The sequence below is a fragment of the Macrobrachium rosenbergii genome, chromosome 26 (assembly GCF_040412425.1).
Source record: "Macrobrachium rosenbergii isolate ZJJX-2024 chromosome 26, ASM4041242v1, whole genome shotgun sequence".
Classification (NCBI taxonomy): domain Eukaryota; kingdom Metazoa; phylum Arthropoda; class Malacostraca; order Decapoda; family Palaemonidae; genus Macrobrachium; species Macrobrachium rosenbergii.
The window spans coordinates 26,175,780-26,193,733 of record NC_089766.1 but is presented as its reverse complement, the minus strand read 5'-3'; the positions used below and the strand labels follow the sequence as shown (position 1 = coordinate 26,193,733).

General features: G+C 39.9%; 1 long non-coding RNA gene across 1 annotated transcript in view; it reads left to right on the top strand.

Annotated features, from left to right (window-relative positions):
• LOC136853114 (uncharacterized) overlaps nucleotides 1-17,954 on the top strand; it is a 60,788-nt gene that overhangs the window by 35,080 nt on the left and 7,754 nt on the right. Inside the window, exon 2 of the long non-coding RNA XR_010857356.1 lies at nucleotides 15,151-15,559. This is a non-coding gene — a long non-coding RNA (uncharacterized lncRNA). The remainder of the gene's footprint in view (nucleotides 1-15,150; nucleotides 15,560-17,954) is intronic.

Here is a 17,954-nt window from a genome sequence, read left to right as displayed (position 1 = left end):
TATGGAGAAAAGTCAATAAAATGGCAAGCACATATACTCCTAACCTTCCCTTGCATTGGAAGTGAGTAACACATTAGCAGACCATTTTGAAAAAGTTTCCCAGAAATTGGAAACATCTCTTAGATACCAATATTGTTCCAGGGAAGAACAAAAGCCGCTTGTTTTTTCATCCAATAAAGAAGAACCCTACAATGTTTCATTTACGAGAGAGAATTCAATTCTGCCATGTCAACATGTACAGATACAGCCCCAGGCCCTGATGAGGTTCCATATGCAATAGTAAAGCATGTGTGTAAGAACACTTAAGCTTTTCATAATTAGCATTATCAACAGAATTTGGCGCAGTCACGGTTTCCCGTCAATTTGGGAACTAGCTTTAATTTTAGCCTTTTTAAAACTGGGAAAGGACGAATTTTTATCTGCAAGCTCCTGCCCAATTGCCTTGACATCTTGTCCTTGTAAGATTATGGAAAAGATGGTCAATGCAAGGCTTGTTTGGCTATTAGAAAAAACAATATTTTATCCCTGCACAGTGTGGATTTAGAAAAATGCATTCTACTACTAATGTCTTGATTCATCTCGAGTCATCTGTATGTGAATCATTTGCATCAAAGCCGCATCATGTTACTATATTCTTTGGCCTTGAAAAGGTGTATGACACAGCATGGAGATGAGGAATCCTAAAAACCATTCATCAATCAGGACTTAGAGGGGGAACTGCCATTGTTTATTAAGGCCTTTATAACACGGCGACAATTTCAAGTTAAGAGTTGGTAATACTCTATCAGAAAGTAAATTCCAAGAAGAACGGGTCCCACAAGGTAGCACTCTTAGTGTTGCCCTATTTGCACTTGCTGTCAGTGGTATTTCTCATATTCTTTATGATGTATTGCACACACTTTTTGTTGATAATCTTTCTATATCATTTGTAGGATCAGGTATGTCTGTTATTGAAAGAAAATTCCAACTTACAGTAAATAACATTACTAAATGGGTAGATTTAAATGGGTTTTTATTTTCGACTAGCAAAACAGTTGTTGTCCACTTTTGCCATATTCGTGGGCTTCATCCAGACCCAGATACTGTATATATATCAAAGGCCAAAGAATTCCCTGTGTAGAGGAAACCAAATTCCTTGGTTTAATTTTTTATCATAGGCTAACATGGGTCTCTCATCTACGTAAAGATATTTAGAAGACAAAGTTTCAGAAGATTTTAAACATTTTTAAAGTTTTAGCTCACACTTCCTGGGATGCAGACCGTCAAGTACTTTTAAGGTTTCATAAAACCCTGATTTTTATGGAAATTGTTATATGGGTGTGAAGTATACTCTTCTGCAATCCCCATCTGGTTAAAAATGCTTGACTTGATACATCATGCAGGCACTAGACTGGCCACTGGTGCTTTCAAGACCTCGCCAATATCAAGACTGTTAGTTGATGCTGGGGAGTTGCCTATACAACTCCATCACCAGTCATCCATCCTTCACTACTGGTATAGGATGCAGAGACTCTCCAGTTCTCTAGCCTTTTAAATTATAACAAGCGAAAGACATTTTAGGCACTACGAGATGCATCCTAAATGTCCCCAACCTTATGGGTATAGACTTAAACAGTTACTTGGCACTACATACTGATATCAGTAGAAATGAGGTGCTTCCTTATAAAATGTCAGCAATCGCACCATGGAAATTGACAGAAATTTCATTTTGTAAATATTTTTATGGTTTTTAGAAAAATATGACAGATATAGAGATCCATTCCATATTTATGAAACACAGTGAGGTTTATAAGCATTCAACTTGTGCATTCACAGTGGCGAGCTGGCGTTGGATTTGGTTTTTACTGATAGGTTTTGCACCAAAGGTGCACTTCCTGTTTTAACATTTATTTTTATGGCAGAGCTGTGTGTGATTTTAAATGCTATTGAAAAAACAGTAATTATTGATGAAACAAATCTTACAATTTTTAGCGATTCTAAGAGTGCATTACAGGCACTTACTTTTTTAAGTTGGCTAACCCCTTGGTTTTAAAAATTCAGCAATGGGTGCACTATTATTATACAAAGGAACGCAGATTAGTTTTTGTTGGGTTTTAGCACATGCTGGTGAGCATGGAAATGAAGAAGCTGACAGGTTGGCCAAAGCAACAGCTCTAGATTTACTTCCAAGGAGGTGTCCACTTTTATATAATGATTTCTTCCAAAGTGTTAGAAAATATGTAATTAATTTGTGTCAAGAGCATTGGAATAGTATAGGAGAAAATAAACTGAAAGAAATTACAGATGTTATTTTTCCTTGAAAGTATGGCAGTATGCCTAGAAGATGGGAGACAGCGCTTTGCCTCTTAAGGATTGGGCATACTCGCCTAACACACAGCTTTTTGATGGTCAGGGAGAATCAACCTTTTTGTGAGGATTGTCTGGTCCCCTTGACTGTGAGGCACTTGCTGGTTGAGTGCCCCAGTCTTGGGGATATTAGAAGCCGTTACCTCTCTGAGGCTGTTTGATGGGTTGGCAGGTTCATCCTTGCCAAGATCCTTAGAGAGGATGTGGTGTATGATGCCAGTGGCATTTTTAGATTTATTATTGGTGCTGGTCTTTTCCCAAAAGTATAATTTCTGGGATCGACCTGTGTCGCCCAGTGAAATGTCCCATATAGCACATATTTCTAGGTATAAATATTTGCTAGATATACCAGAGAAAAAAGCTATACAGCTAATAGGATGCCAGAGTTGCTACCTCTGGAGCGATCATCCTCACAGGATGTCGGTATGTCATCTAGGAGCGAGTGGAAGCCACTACCACAGATGCTTAACCCAAATAGACCTCTCCCTTCCCAAAACCCCTCTACCTAAGGGGTGCCGTTACAGCTGTCCTTCTCCGCTCGCTACTACTACTTCTACCCAGAACCTTCATCCTCTCATAGCACGCTTTCTCGTTTACACACGTTGATTTCGTTGGTGTGGTTTTTGTGCCCTTTTTTCCTTATTTGGCATCTTGGTTTACTCATCATGGCTTCAATCAATCAAGACGCATCCTCATCTAAGTTGAGTATTTAATTTTGTTGGTTTGGGACCCGGTTGGACAATTTTTGTCCCGTTTAATAACTTATGCCTTGTCGGCTCGGAGCCGCCATTTCTGTTTTCGTTTGTGGTTGTAGTCCCCAACCTCTTGATGCTCTCGTATCTTCTGGACGTCTTGGAAGATTTTTTATTATATGCTCCTTTTATATAATGATAGTTTTAATTTTCGCTTAAATGCTCGTTCTGACGACTTGCAATTATTATTATATTTTAGAATAGTGGAAAGTGAGGCCTAGCCTATCCTTTCCTTTCTGTTCTTTACGTAGGTGCATTTAAAATTTTTGTTATTATATCATTTCAATTTTATTATTATTATTATCTATTCTTATATACCTTTAGTCTGATATATGGTAGTGTTACCCATTAGCCTACCTGACCAGTTTGACACTGTCGAATCTCGGAAGGTAGGCTAAGTTAACCCCAGTTTTCCTTCCTACCCTGGCTTTCTGGCCTAGGTAAGATAGGTTTTCTTGGGTGGCCTTACTAATGGGCGCCTGCCCGTCCTTCCTGACCAGTTTGATTCATCAAATCTTGGAAGGCTTGGTCTCTGATGCTAGTGCCCTTTCTCGGGTCTCACTGGCATGACCTCTGAGCCTACCTGGCCAGGTGTTCACTTCGGAAGGTTAGGCTAGGCTATAGATATTATCTATTCCGTCTTCACGTGTTTTTCTCTCACTCCTATTTTATCAGACGATTGTCTACATGGCTTCTCCCTTTGGGGCATTTTAGAGCAATGCTCAATTGCCCTTTTGGTTGAGATGATGGCTAGAATGTGGAAGGTGTTTAGGCACCTGACCTGTTGTAAACGCCATGTTTTTCTCTGCCCCTACTTCTCCGCCATTCCGCTATCCAGATCTGTTCGGGATATCGTTAATAATCTGTTTAGTTCCTAGTAGGAACAATAGCTTGAGTGTCGGTGCCTTCTTTTTTATGGCGGAATTGTGGAGATGCCGGGCTGAATTTTAATTTTAATTTTAATTTTAGTTATTACCTATTTTCCGTGAAGTATGTTCCGGGGAATCAGTCCCGGAACCTTCGTTCCGGCGACTAGCCTTTTCCTCCACTTACGGTTGTTGATTTCTGTGAGGTTAATTTGACGAGTCGCCCTAGTCACCGGAATTTTTTTCGGTAGATCGACTTCAGGCCTGGCCTCCCTGTTCTGATTGTACTGGAACGTTCTGCTGTAACCTTATTGTTTACCCCAGATCTCAATTCCATTAATTCAAAAATTATTAATTTAAGTTTTTATTAGTTTAGTCTTTCTCCACAGCCGTGAAACTGTTCCGGCGTTATCTCTTTGATACTCATGTATCAATTCCTCTTACAGGTGGTTCATTGTCAGGAGCCGGGCTGTAATGCTTATTTACAGCAACCCTGTGGCCACGTAGCATGCAGGTCTCATGCCAGCTGCGCAGTCGAGGTGGATGATCATTTCGTCTGGCATCCAGATGGCTGCGATGTATGCTACTCCCTTTACCAAGACGTGATTGATGATTCAGTACGTTAACCTTTTGGCATACTCGTATGAATATTTCAAACAGGTCTGAAGTGCATCTCCTATAACGAAAGAATTTACATGTCAATTCCCTATATTGACAGTATATCCGGTTTCAGGTCCCTCGGTCCCGCCAAGCCTCATCTCTTGCTACACTGAAGATCTGGGTCGGGGGCTTCAGTCGCAACGTTGGTCAGGGACGCCCCTATGTGCTAGCAGAGAACATTTGTAACATCCTTTATCCTATGGCCAGGTCCTCTGCAGCAGTAGCTCCGGAAGTGGCGGAGCCCCTGATTAACAGGATTAGGATCGAGACCTTAAGTCCCGCCGGAAGAACAGCAAGAACTGTGCGAGGAAGTGGCGAGGAAGTGGCCAACATCAACATCCACGTTGAACCAATGGCCATCGATCCGGAGGAGGATTTATGTAAGTGAGGCAGGTAGAAATAAACATTCAATTTCTTTCAGCTCTCCTGAATGGCCTTCATCTTCCTCCTTCCAAGGCTTCTCTAAAGTCTCCACCCATCCATCCATTCACGGTAATCCCCAAGGTGAAGTCCTTGGGCTTTTCCGAAGACATTACCTAAATTGTCAAAACCCTGAAGATCCTACCATGCCGAGCTCCGCCAGGTTGTCATTGGCCCCCAAACCTTCGACTTCCTCTCAGAAGGCTACTCCCCCTTCTAAGGGGTCGAGACCCAAGGCGGGCAAGTCTAAGAAACCTGAATTTGACCCGGAGGCCTTCGCAGAAATCCTCATGAAGAAGATATCTGCCAAGGTAGACTCCCAATTTGAGATGATGTCTCGAGATCTTGCCTCGAGTCTAGAGACATCTGGCAGGTTTGTTCAGTCTCTGGCTGAGAGACTGAAGACACAAGAGGATTCGCTTGCCGGGCTCGTTAATTCTGGTCCGGTACAGCAACAGAGTCACTCCATTCCGGACGCCTCGAAGCTACCAGCGTATGAGGACTGTAATCCTTGGCGTCTCGCCTTCAATGCCTCCTTTGCCAATGGTAAATTAACCATCGGGTTGTGGCACCTGTCCCTGTGGGGCTACGAAAGTTCTTCCAACAGATCTTGTTTTTCCTTTCCCGGGATACGCCCGTTTATCGGAGGAAGCCTGGTAAGGGAAGACAAGGTTCCCAAGAAACGGTGATCTTCCCCAGGGACCAAGCACAGTCGGCATGGGTCAAAATACTGTCTGATTGGGAGTGTGCCAATACCAAGCTAACTCCTCACAAGGGGGCAGTATACTATGTTCATTGTCCACGAGGATATCCCACCCCTTGTACTTCTAAGATAGCTGAGCTAACTCTGCAGGCGGAATAGAGGAGAAGCCGATGCCTCAGCTTCATGAGGCGGAATCTACATCTCTTCTCTTTCCGGGAGACCTGGATTGCTGGGTTGGGGCTCCTGAAACCTTCACAGTAGGTAGGCTGGATCCGGAGTGCGCCTCTATTCAGCGAGCAGTTGCCCAGTATTCCGGTCCTGATCAAAGCAGAATATTATTTGATGCTAGATGCCGCTCAGCAGATCCATCAACTCCGTCACCTCGGCGGAGTTGACATCGGCTGTGTACAAAGACGAACCTCTATTCAGTTCTGACCAAATCACTTCTGGCTTTGTTCCAGAGTGATTTGTATGACTTTATGGTAGCAAAATACGGAACTGCCGGAAACATGTGCTGGCTGATGCCTCCATCTGGCATGAGCCAAACAGGCTCATTAAATCTTCTATCTGCGGAACTAACCTCTTTCCTGATGACATGGTCAACACCGTCATCAGCGAAGCTTCCAGGGCCAACCAGAATCTTTGGATTTGTTGGGGACTTCCCTTTAAGAGGAAGTCTTCTGAGTCTTCGGGCCCTCAGCCTAATGGAAGGAAGAAGACAAGGAGGTACCACCCGTTTGGGCCCCTCAGACCCAGACAGTTGTCCAGGCAGTCCCGTCGCTCAAGTTGCCCAACCTTCCACCTCCAAGGGGCAACCTCAGTATGTCTTGTTGAACCAACCGGCTCACCGCTCTGCTGGCTCAGCGGCTTATGTAGCTTCCGCCAGTCCAGGGGCGTTAGAGGTCGAGGTGGATTTTCGATCTTAAAGGGCTGGATCCAGACCCCAGTCTAGAGGCAGAGGCTCTAGAGGAGGCAGAGACAATAAGCCCTCAAACAAATGAGCCTCCTCAGGTAGGTGGGAGCTTGCACCTTCACTGGGACCATTGGACCTTCAGTCCATGGGCCCCCAAAAGTATAATATTTCATTAAATTTTCTTTTATCTTTTTATTGTTTTTATGGCAGCTATGCTGTTCATTTAACTGAGATTGCCATCAGTGACCCAGTTGTCACGATGCCAGATAACTCAAAACCATTCTTTCATTCATTCCAGGACTTCTGCCCTTTGGTTGCCATGCAGTTGCGGTACAAGCTCCCCTAATAGGGAAATGTCGCTTCTTCATTTGCTGACTTCCACGAGGAAATTATGATCAGTATCATTTAGTATATCAGAGATGCTATCCATGATTCCAAATAGGAAATCAGGTCAGTCCTGGACACTAAATTAGATATAACGTAAGAATTTCGCAGCCTTTAAACAAAAGAATAAAAAGGCTGCACAGTCTGCCCAGGCAGAGTCTGAATTTGGAGCTCTGATTAGTAGCAATAATAAGGCTAGTTTGGGCTACAAAACTTCAAATCAAAGGATAGTAGGGGCTCTATTAACCGCCCCTGATGATACTGATAACCCTTGGTGTGACACCTCAATATGTATCTTCTCTCCAGATGGTAAATTTCTTATTAATGAAAGGAAAATTATGATGGAAGTTGAAAATGTAGAATTTTGGGACAGAGTATATTTCCTTATATTTGGAATGGTGCTTAGTCCTTCCTTCAGTAGGCATTGAGAAACCGCCAAAGGAGACGGTAATCCTACTTACGAATATAGCACTGAAAGCTGCAGAAGAAACCTTTTTACAGTTGACCCCCAGTATTCATGGGAGATGTGTACCACAAACCCCAGCGAATAAGTAAAATCCGTGAATACTTGTCACCCCTCTAAAAATGCTTAACCCTTAAACGCCTATTGGACGTATCATACGTCGACTAAAATTGTCTGTTGGGTACCGAGTGGACGTACCGTACGTTGACTACAAAAAATTTCAACCTTCGGTCAACTTTGACTCGACCGAAATGGTCGAAAAAACGCAATTGTAAGCTAAAACTCTTACATTCTAGTAATATTCAATCATGTACCTTCATTTTGCAACAAATTGGAAGTCTCTAGCACAATATTTCGATTTATGGTGAATTTTTGAAAAAACTTTTTCTTACGCACGCGGTAACTCAGCCGAAAATTTCATAAATTCTTTCGTCATTTTGTCGTAATTTTTGCATTGTTCTATATTAGCCGTTACATAAAGTTTTATATATGAAAATGTGCGCAATTTCATGTACAATACAGCAAAATACAACCCATGGTTGTAGCTTTTATCAGTTTGGAAATATTTTCATATAAACCACGATAACTGCCAAAATTTCAACCTTCGGTCAACTTTGACTCGACCGAAATGGTAAAAAAACACAATTTTAAGTTAAAACTCTTACGATCTAGTAATATTCAATCATTTACCTTCATTTTGCAACCAATTGGAAGTCTCTAGCACAATATTTCGATTTATGGTGAATTTTTGAAAAAAACTTTTTCCTTATGTCCGCGCCAGAAATTCTTTTGTCACGTTGTCGTAATGTTTGCACTGTTTTATATTAGTCGTTACATAAAGTTTTATATATGAAAATGTGCGCAATTTCATGTAGAATACAACAGAAAATAACTCATGGTTGTAGCTTTTATCAGTTTTGAAATATTTTCATATAAATCATGATAACTGCCAAAATTTCAAGCTTCGGTCAAATTTAACTCGACTGAAATGGTAAAAAAACGCAATTATAAGCTAAAACTCTTACATTCTAGTAATATTCAATCATGTACCTTCATTTGCAACAAACTGGAAGTCTCTAGCACAATATTTCGATTTATGGTGAATTTCTGAAAAAAAAAACTTTTTCCTTACGCTCTTGCACGTAACTCGGCCAACATCTCAGAAATTCTTTCGTCATGTTGTCGTAATGTTTGCATCGTTTTACATTAGTCGTTACATAAACTTTTATATATGAAAATGTGCGCAATTTCATGTAGAATACAATAGAAAATAGCTCATGGTTGTAGCTTTTATCAGTTTTGAAATATTTTCACATAAATCACAATAACTGCCAAAATTTCAACCTTCAGTCAACTTTAACTCGACCGAAATGGTAAAAAAACGCAATTGTAAGCTAAAACTCTTACATTCTAGTAATATTCAATCGTTTAATTTCGTTTTGCAATAAATTGGAAGTCTCTAGCACAATATTTCGATTTATGGTGAATTTTTAAAAAAACATTTTCCTTACGTCTCTTGCTGGTAACTCGGCCGAACATCTCAGAAATTCTTTCGTCTCGTTGTCGTAATATTTGCACAGCTTTATATTAGTTGTTACATAAAGTTTTATATATGAAAATGTGTACAATTTCATGTACAATACAACAAAAAATAACTCATGGTTGTAGCTTTTGTCAGTTTTGAAATATTTCCATATAAATCACAATAAATAGAAAAAATTCGACTTTCGGTCAACTTTAACTCGACCGAAATGGTTGAAAACTGCAATTGTAAGCTAAAACACTTACAGTCTAGTAATATTCAATCAATTAGCTTCATTTTTCAACAAACGGGAAGTCTCTAGCACAATATTTCGATTTATGGTGAATTTTTGAAAAAAACATTTTTTTACGTCTGCACGTTACGAATTCATGCATCATTTTGTGATAATATTTTCTCTGTGTTGCTTTGATTGTTTTAAAATTTGTTATATACCAAAATCATCGCAATTTAGTGTACAATACAACTAAAAAAAATTAACTCATTAGCTTTAACCGTTTTGCTTATAGCGCGATTTGTATTCAATTATATACGAGTTTTTTTTTTTTCGCTGTCATATATTCCAATATTTATATATGATAATGATATTTTTTTTCATTTCTGATGGTTGCATACTAAACTTCAGGCAATGACAAAAAAAATGAGCCAAAAATAAACTCTCAATCTTAAAAACTAAGCGTGCTGTGATTTTTTGAAAAAACTTTTTTTCCGCTTCGGCGCTAACTCACCGAACGCCGCCGGCATATGGGAGATGTTTTTGTAAATAGGGCATCGGCGTTAAAGGGTTAATATGCCTATTTTGATAGTTCAAACACCAAAAACCCCTCTAAAAATGCTTATACCTGAGTATTTTAATATTTTATCACAAAAATGCATTTAGTTATGAAATTGATATGAAAATACAGTAATTAGTAAATATTTCTCTTTGAAAAATACTGCAAATAGGCAAATTTTCCATGAATAATGTGTATATACGTTCCACAGAAAAATCTGTGAATAGGTGAAGCTGTGAATCCGGAACCGTGAATAGGGAGGGGTCCATTGTACAGGTTAATGGAAAATGGAACACTACATCTATTTTAGATAAGACCCAATATGCTCACTGGGTAGTCCCAGCCTTCTGTTCCTTTACTTTTAAAACAATTAATCATGTGGAGGCAGATTTTCAGAATTTTGTCGTAACTGGAAAATGAGAGCCAGTGGCAGAATTAAAACTGTTTGTCTCTGTCATCCTGATGTCTGATAATTCTACTGAGGAATGGGCAACACTTGTCCTTCCTTTTGAAAGGAAGAAATTCCCTCTGGATGTTGCTACTCAGCAGTTTGGGACCCCAATTAGAAAAATCTCAGAGGGGACAACCTTGGCTGAATTTCATGCCAGACTCCACCTCCTCAATATCATAACTTCTACTACTATGCTGGAAGTTTCTATTAGAAAACTTCCAGAACCCTCTAAAACAATGCTTGCTGCTGTAGCCAAAACACTTATGCGGACCTTATGGGGAGCACTGTATGATTTTTTGAGTGTCGCATAAAGGCTTGGATGGAAATACTGGCAGGCTCCAATACAGTTAGTCCTCGCTTATTGGCAGCATCGATTAATGGCGTTCCTGTTTAATGGTGCTTGGCTGACAACGTCGTTAATTAGATTTTCAGGGATGGTAAAGGATTTTCAGTGTTGGTAAGCAGTTTATCAGCGCCAATAAGCGGTTTCATAAGCACCATTTATTACCATAATTATCAGTGATTTTTGGTTAGCGGCGCTTGGCTGGGAATGGAACCCCCGTCATTAACCGGGGACTGCCTGTATGTCATTCCCCAATGTAACCTTATTACATTCTACCCCCTTCTGGAAGGATCTTCTTGAGGAGTCTGTTGTGGTTCAGCCCGGTGAACGAGCCCAACAACAGAACTGTGCAATATGTACACTTTCCCTGACAAAGGGGAATCCGGGAAGCAACAGACTCAAGAGTTTCCTCTTCCTAAACGACAGAAGGTTCGTTATGACTCGGATTCATACAAGACTCCAGTCACCTCTAATGGATCCTCTCAGCAACAGAAGGAGGAACAATAGCAGTATAAGCATCCCTTTCGAAGTGTTCAGACACTCATACCAGGGAAAAGGAAAAGCAACTCCTGGAATGCTATTAGAGGCAAGGGAAGAAGTGGAGCCCAGTAGAAACTGTATGGTCAGGGGGTTGTCTTCTACAGCATCACATGCAATGGAAGTCCTCCCCTTGGGGACACAGTATTATCCTAAACTGGCTAATAAGAACCAGGCCCCTCTTTAGAAGATTACATGCAGGCAGCCCTTTTAAAGGGAGCCATAGAGAAACATACATATATTCGCCACTAAGCATGTCTCTTTAGTGTCCCCAAGAAGGATTCCTCCAAACGGAGGGTGATCCTGAACCTATCCAAATTGAACAAACACATTGTTTGCCACAGTTTCTGGATGACTACTGCTGCCAAGTACATTCACTCATTCTGCAAGGGACATGGATCGTTTCTATAGACCTGAAAGATGCTTACTGGTACGTCCTTGTCACCGTTCACTTTCACCCCCTCCAAGGGCTCCAGATAGGGAAGGAAACATACAGATTCAAAGTCATGCCCTTTTTGTTAAACATTACCCCGAGAGCTTTTATAAAATTAACAACAGTAGTTGTCCAAGAACTCAGAAAAGAAGAAATTCAGTTGTAGCCTACCGGGATGATTAGCTAATCTGGTTGCCCACCAGAGAAGAATGCTTATGAAGCCTAAGAGTGTGGTTGTCGACAGGCTCCAATCAAAAGGCTTTCTAATAAACTGGAACAAATCCGGCCTTACACCCAACAGACACTTTCAGCTACTGGGACTTTGTTGGGATACTCTTCACAGCCAGTTCTCTTCCCACCAATACTTACAAGAGAATAAGGAAGGACCTGAAAAGGTTCCTTGCCCAGCGTTTCCAGACATCAGGTGGAAAGCATGATGGGTCTGTTACAGTTTGCATCTGTGGTGGACTCAATCCGCAGATTGCAGCTAAAAAATGTAAACAAATTCTGGCTATTGCATGCAAGAAAAAAGATTCGCCATCGACTTCATCAAAGGAGTCAGAAAGTTGGGGAGATACTTCAGCCATGGACCTGGAAGGGGTCTCTGGCAAAATGGGTCACCCTGACTCCTCCGTCTGTACAAGTGATAATACACATGGGTGCCTCCTTGACAGGTTGGGGAGGCCAACGGAAGGATCATCAGGTAAGCAGGGAGGTGGTCACCTGCTCTGAGATAGTGTTGTATCAACTTTATGGAGCTGATGGCTGTCTTTCTGTCTATCAGAAAACTGAAGCTTCCAGAAGGGACACACATTTTGTTGGTCCTAGAGAACAGGACTGCAATGTCCTGCATCAAGAGGTTGGGCTCACGTACATCTCCTTTTAATACAGTGATGTTATCCATCCTTTGGGTGGTGCAAGCAAAAAAGTGGTACTTTTCTGCAGTTCACCTCACAGGGTCTCTCAATGTAATAGCAGACTCTATTAAGGGATACAACAGCCTCGACTGAGTGGATGTTAGACAATCACTCTTTTCAATTAAATGCCAACATGCTTCCACATCCAGAAGTGGACCTGTTTGCCACATGCAAAAACCACCAACTTCCTGTGTATGTGTCTCTGAACCTGGACAATCAAGCAATAGCAGGAGATGCATTCCTACAAGACTGGAACAAATGGAGGATGACATACTTTCTCCTCCATTGTCCCAGATTTTGAAGGTTTTGAATGAACTAATTTAATAGCCCCAACATTGGCCAAACAGGCATTTGTTCCTATTGTTTCAACAACGGGCAAAGGACTCGATTCCATTACCTTCCACTGTTCAATCCCGTGCAGGGTGAAAATTACTCATCCAGCATTTGCTAGGTAGGTACCTGTGCAGAAACTACCGACATCACCTCTTCGACAATACCAGTTTGTATGGAGAGTATGGTTACATTATACCCATGCTGAGAGCCCAGTTGAGATCTCTGTTGAAACACTTCTACATTTTCTTACATATCCTTTTGAAGACAATTGCCTTGCTGTTACAACAGTCATGGCATACAAGGCAGCATTGTTGGAACCCTTGCTTCATTGATTTGGAATTGATTCTAACACAGAAATTGTAACTTCACTTCTATGGTCTTTTTCATTGCAAAAACCTGCTCCTGCAAGTCTTCCCTTTACCTGGTCCTTGAATAAGGTGCTTAGGCTTCTATCAGTCCCTCAGTTCAGTGGGCCTAATACAACTACAACTCATATGCTGCAAAAGGTGACCTCTTGACTGTTTTGGCATAAGGATCTCACACTAGTGAACTGGGCTCTCGCTCAGATGGGGGCAACACTACGTCACTCATATAGCTAACTGTCATTTATTATTATCTCCTGGTTCATCATTCATGGCCAAGAATGAGAACCGTTTAAACGAGAAAATCTGTTATTCTGATAAGGGAACTCAGTTTGTCAGATAAAACATTACGGCCGGCTCAAGCACTTAAGGTTTCCCTAGAGGTCACGGCAAACATCCCAGAAGGTCCGATTTTCCTACCTCCTAGTACAAACAAACCACTCTCTCTATGTGAGCTGAGAATAATTTTAAGTGCCCCTTATTAAAAAGGTATACCCCCACTCCTTTCCTAAGTCACATGACATTCAGAAAGTACATTAACTTTCTTCGGAAATGTTTCTTTCAAAAAAGTCTCTGAGTGTACAGGGTGGTCATTATAAACAGTAGGTGGTATACAGGTAGTATGCCCTGACCCCATTGACGCTATGGTAGAAAACCAGGGGTTTTCTTGTTGTGGTGGGTATGTTAAGATATTGCTGGGAAAGGTGCAGCAATACCACAGCCAAACCCAGCATATTTAGGTAAGTCACTTTAGAATTATGCCTTAATAATTATAAGTTCGTGTATAGTTTCATGTTCTTTGTTGCCAAACCGTATGGGTATCTGGAAAAGAGAATGTGGTTTATAACTTGTGGCATAACCTTGGACCAAAAATTTTATCTGGGTTGAATTTTAAGAACTTAGCCATTTTGTCAACCGTCAATTTCTTTTGTAAGCTCCTTTGAGGACAAACAGTCGCTAGTCAAAAAACAGGTTTTGACATAGAAAAATCCTATTTTTGTAGCAGCTGTGAGTCCTCAAACCCACCCACTGTCCCTGATGAAAAGACATGGGATTTGGGTAAATAATTATCCTGCATAGACCTGAAAGAGAGTAATGAGAGTAGGTCTGGCGCAGGGTGGGTAGTTGACAATAATAACCAACGTGCTGTTGCCACATCTGCAGGTTAAGAATAGGAGTTGAACCTAGTCAGCTGCTGTAGACAAGAGCCCTTGTCTTGAGTCCTATACTCTATCTGTGTCAACGTGCACTATACTGGCCATGACCAACTAGAAGGGAATTCTTTGAAATTGGTTGGTCTATCTTATGGAGCCCCTCTAGGGACCATGAGAGAGTAACTTCTTTGAGGACTCATAGCGGCTGCCGAAAATAGGTTTTTCCAATGTCAAAACCTGTTTTATAAATGCTGTTGAAATTTTTTGGATGAAATGTGAATTCAGTATTCTGATATATAATTAAAAATTTAATATCACAATATACAAATTTAATATATAAAACAACAATTACTTCTGATTCAACATTATTCTCGGCAAAGGAGTTTCAGTTACGAGAGCAAGTGTTTGTTTATGTTTGTGAGCTGATCGCTGGCCTTTAAACTTCCCCTTTAATTCTAGCTTCCTCAAAAGAATTCTGTATGTTTTCATCATTTTCATGTTATGTAATGATGTACTTATGATATATAACTATGTTTTATGATGGGAAGATGCTTTCTTTGACATATAAAACCAAATTTTTGTAGGGTTAATGTATTTCTTGACAATGTAGCTTTCTTGCCGAAGGGGAAGGTTTGATTACATTTGTTAGACATAGTAAAGACTAGCCTAACTGGTGAACAACAGGCTTTGCTTTTTGATGAAATATGAAGTTAATTTATTTTTGTATAATTAAGATTTATCACAATATATTTGTTTAATATATAAAGGAACAGTTATTTTTTATTTAACATTATTTTCAGGAAGGGAGTTTCAGTTACAGAGAACAAATGTTTACGTTCATCAGCTGGTCACTGGCCTTGTAATTTTCCATTTATACCCTATGGATGCAAGACTACTTTCAAACCGCATGGATGGAAGACTAAATGAGAGGCATTTTCCATCACAATATGGGTACAAAAATCACAGGCCTCATTCTGCAAAAAAAAAAAATGTCAAAAAACTAAAGGAGAATGTAGAAGGAAGCAAACCACATACTGCTGTGAATAATTTTTGGAGAAGCCACTTTTGTGTATGATCCCTTTTTTAGAGGTAAACCACACTCATGAATTATACAAGAAGTGTTTCAATGTTAAATATGAATACAGTACTGTATAAATACTGATGGTGAACAAAAAGGATGCGTAGGGTCCCTACTACAGATATCAAAAGGTATTGTATTTCATATTTTTCCATTTTCCAAAATTATTTTTTTGCAATCAATGGGTATAGAAACCAATTTTATGTTATATTTTGATGCATATTGTACTCACATAACCTTAAAGAAGGTTGTTTATTGTCACTATGAAAGACATCAGATCCTGCATGCATGATTTTTGTTGTTTTCCTATTTCTACACCATCTTCCTCTATTTTCTCACCATTTAAATTTTTTTTTTTTTCAGACAGAATGGCTTGCTTCCAAGTGAAAATAATGTTCAATTCTAAAAATATAATGCTTGAAGATGTTATAACTAATATTTTGATTTAAGAGAGCATTTTTAATTTTTGGTGCTAAAATTACACATAGCTGGGAATGCAAGTCAAAATAAATTCTGCAGGGAAAGGGTTAACACGCAGGTGAACTGGAATGACCAGTTTGCTACTACTACATTCAGGGCCCTCAGTCTTAAGCAGTGTATGTGTTTCTTTTTCTTACAAGTTTTAATTATATTACAGTATAAATATACTACACTCTGTAGTCTTTTAAATAACATCGAAGTCACGACGCCTGATAACTTAAAATCATTCATTCAAGTGTGGCCCAGCTAACTTAAAATCATTCATTCAAGTTTGGCCCAGCTCAGATACGTTTACCCTTTATCAACTCTCAGGAAAGTTTTACATGAATTTTGAAAGCAAGAATTGCTGAATGATTCCTGTAGAGCATTACTGGCACCAGAATGATTTTCAGACTTTCTAGCTGTCTTAACAGATCTCTCTTGTGTTCTTCCATTAAGAAAAATAAACTCAAACTACTTCATTCTATGTGGTTCCACTAAACTTCTGCATCCCACCACTTAACTGCTTGAAGATGTTTAAGCGTCTCCTCCCAACAGCAGGTTTCTAAGGTATATCAGACCCTGTCCATAATCAAGTGGAGAAACAACTTTGGCCATGTATCAGAAGCAGTGGTTTGTCTGTTTGACTCTTCTAGAGGAATTATCAGTACCTGTACCCCTGCAAACATCAATGTTTCTTTGCTTTCTCAGATACAGTAAAAATTTTTTACTGTACTTTTGGGATTATAGGTCCATGCTTTCTTTGCCATTGAGTCATGTGCAGTTAGATCTGACTAATAATCAGCACCTTAAGGTGGTTTAGATCAGTTGAGATTGAAACCCCTAGAACTCGGTATCAGTCTCTCTGGAATTTAGACGGTGTTCCAAAATTTTATTTCAGATTCTTTTGAGCCTTTGGAATCAGTTCCATTGATGTATTGATATCTTTTTTGTCCTAGAGCTGAGAATGATGTTAAGGCTGTTTTTTTGAGAATTGTAAGAATTCCAAATTTAACCACTTTGGAAGGGAAGGAAGAGGAAGGACTTCTCTGTCTGGTCATGGCAATTAAAATTTATTTAGATAGATTAAACCTGGAAGGAGCAAAGCTAACCTTTTTGTTTTGTGGTTTTAGAAAACGTAGACCATCTTTGTCAAATAATATAATGTTCTTTGTGACATATTTGATCAGGCAAGCACATGAGAAACAAGTTCAGTACCTTTTACCTTTAAATGTAATGTTCTTTGTGACATATTTGATCAGGCTAGCACATGAGAAACTAGTTCAGTACCTTTTACCTTTATTGAAGGTAAACATATGTAATATAGGAGTGGTTGGTACTTCATTTGGTTTCATGACAAATTTTTTGCCTGTGGATGTGATTAATGAAGTGCAGTAGAAGTGCAGTTCGTTTTGTGCCGCTCACTACCTTAAGCATGCAGAATGACATCCAAAAATGGTAAAACCCCTAGTCCTCTACTAGTAGCGGGTCAAGTCTTTTTCTGAACCGAAGAAAGAGCAGTCTTTTAGGCTCTTTGTTTTAAACCCCAGATTTTTATATTTTGGGGAGCATGAAGGTACATGTATTGTATAGGAGTGTACAGGTATTCAATTTTAGTTGACTGTCATTTTTGGGGTTTTCAGACCCAGTCACAGGTCCCTTCATGCCACTTCTATTTTGTTCTGGCTGAGTTGAAGTGATTTTCTCTGCAAGGCTACTCTTCGATGCATACATACAGGAGCCTTGCTTTCTAAATGAAATTAAACTTCTGTGGTAGTAGACCCAGATATGGTTCCAGATCTGGTAAGAATGTTCCGGGTTTCATGCACAAAACCTTTAGCCCAACTGACTTAGTGGATTTTGTCTAGCCACACCACCCACTGTCCCCTTCTCAATGTGGGAATCAGCTCTCTTTAAAAGTAGGTAAGATTCATCCCAAATAATATAAATTTTCATTATACATAAGATTTTTTAATTTATTTTTTGGTTACTTTCCTACTATTAAAGTAGACCCCCACTCAGCCTCCCCACTACTTAGTGGGCTGTCAAGGAGAATTCTGACAAGTG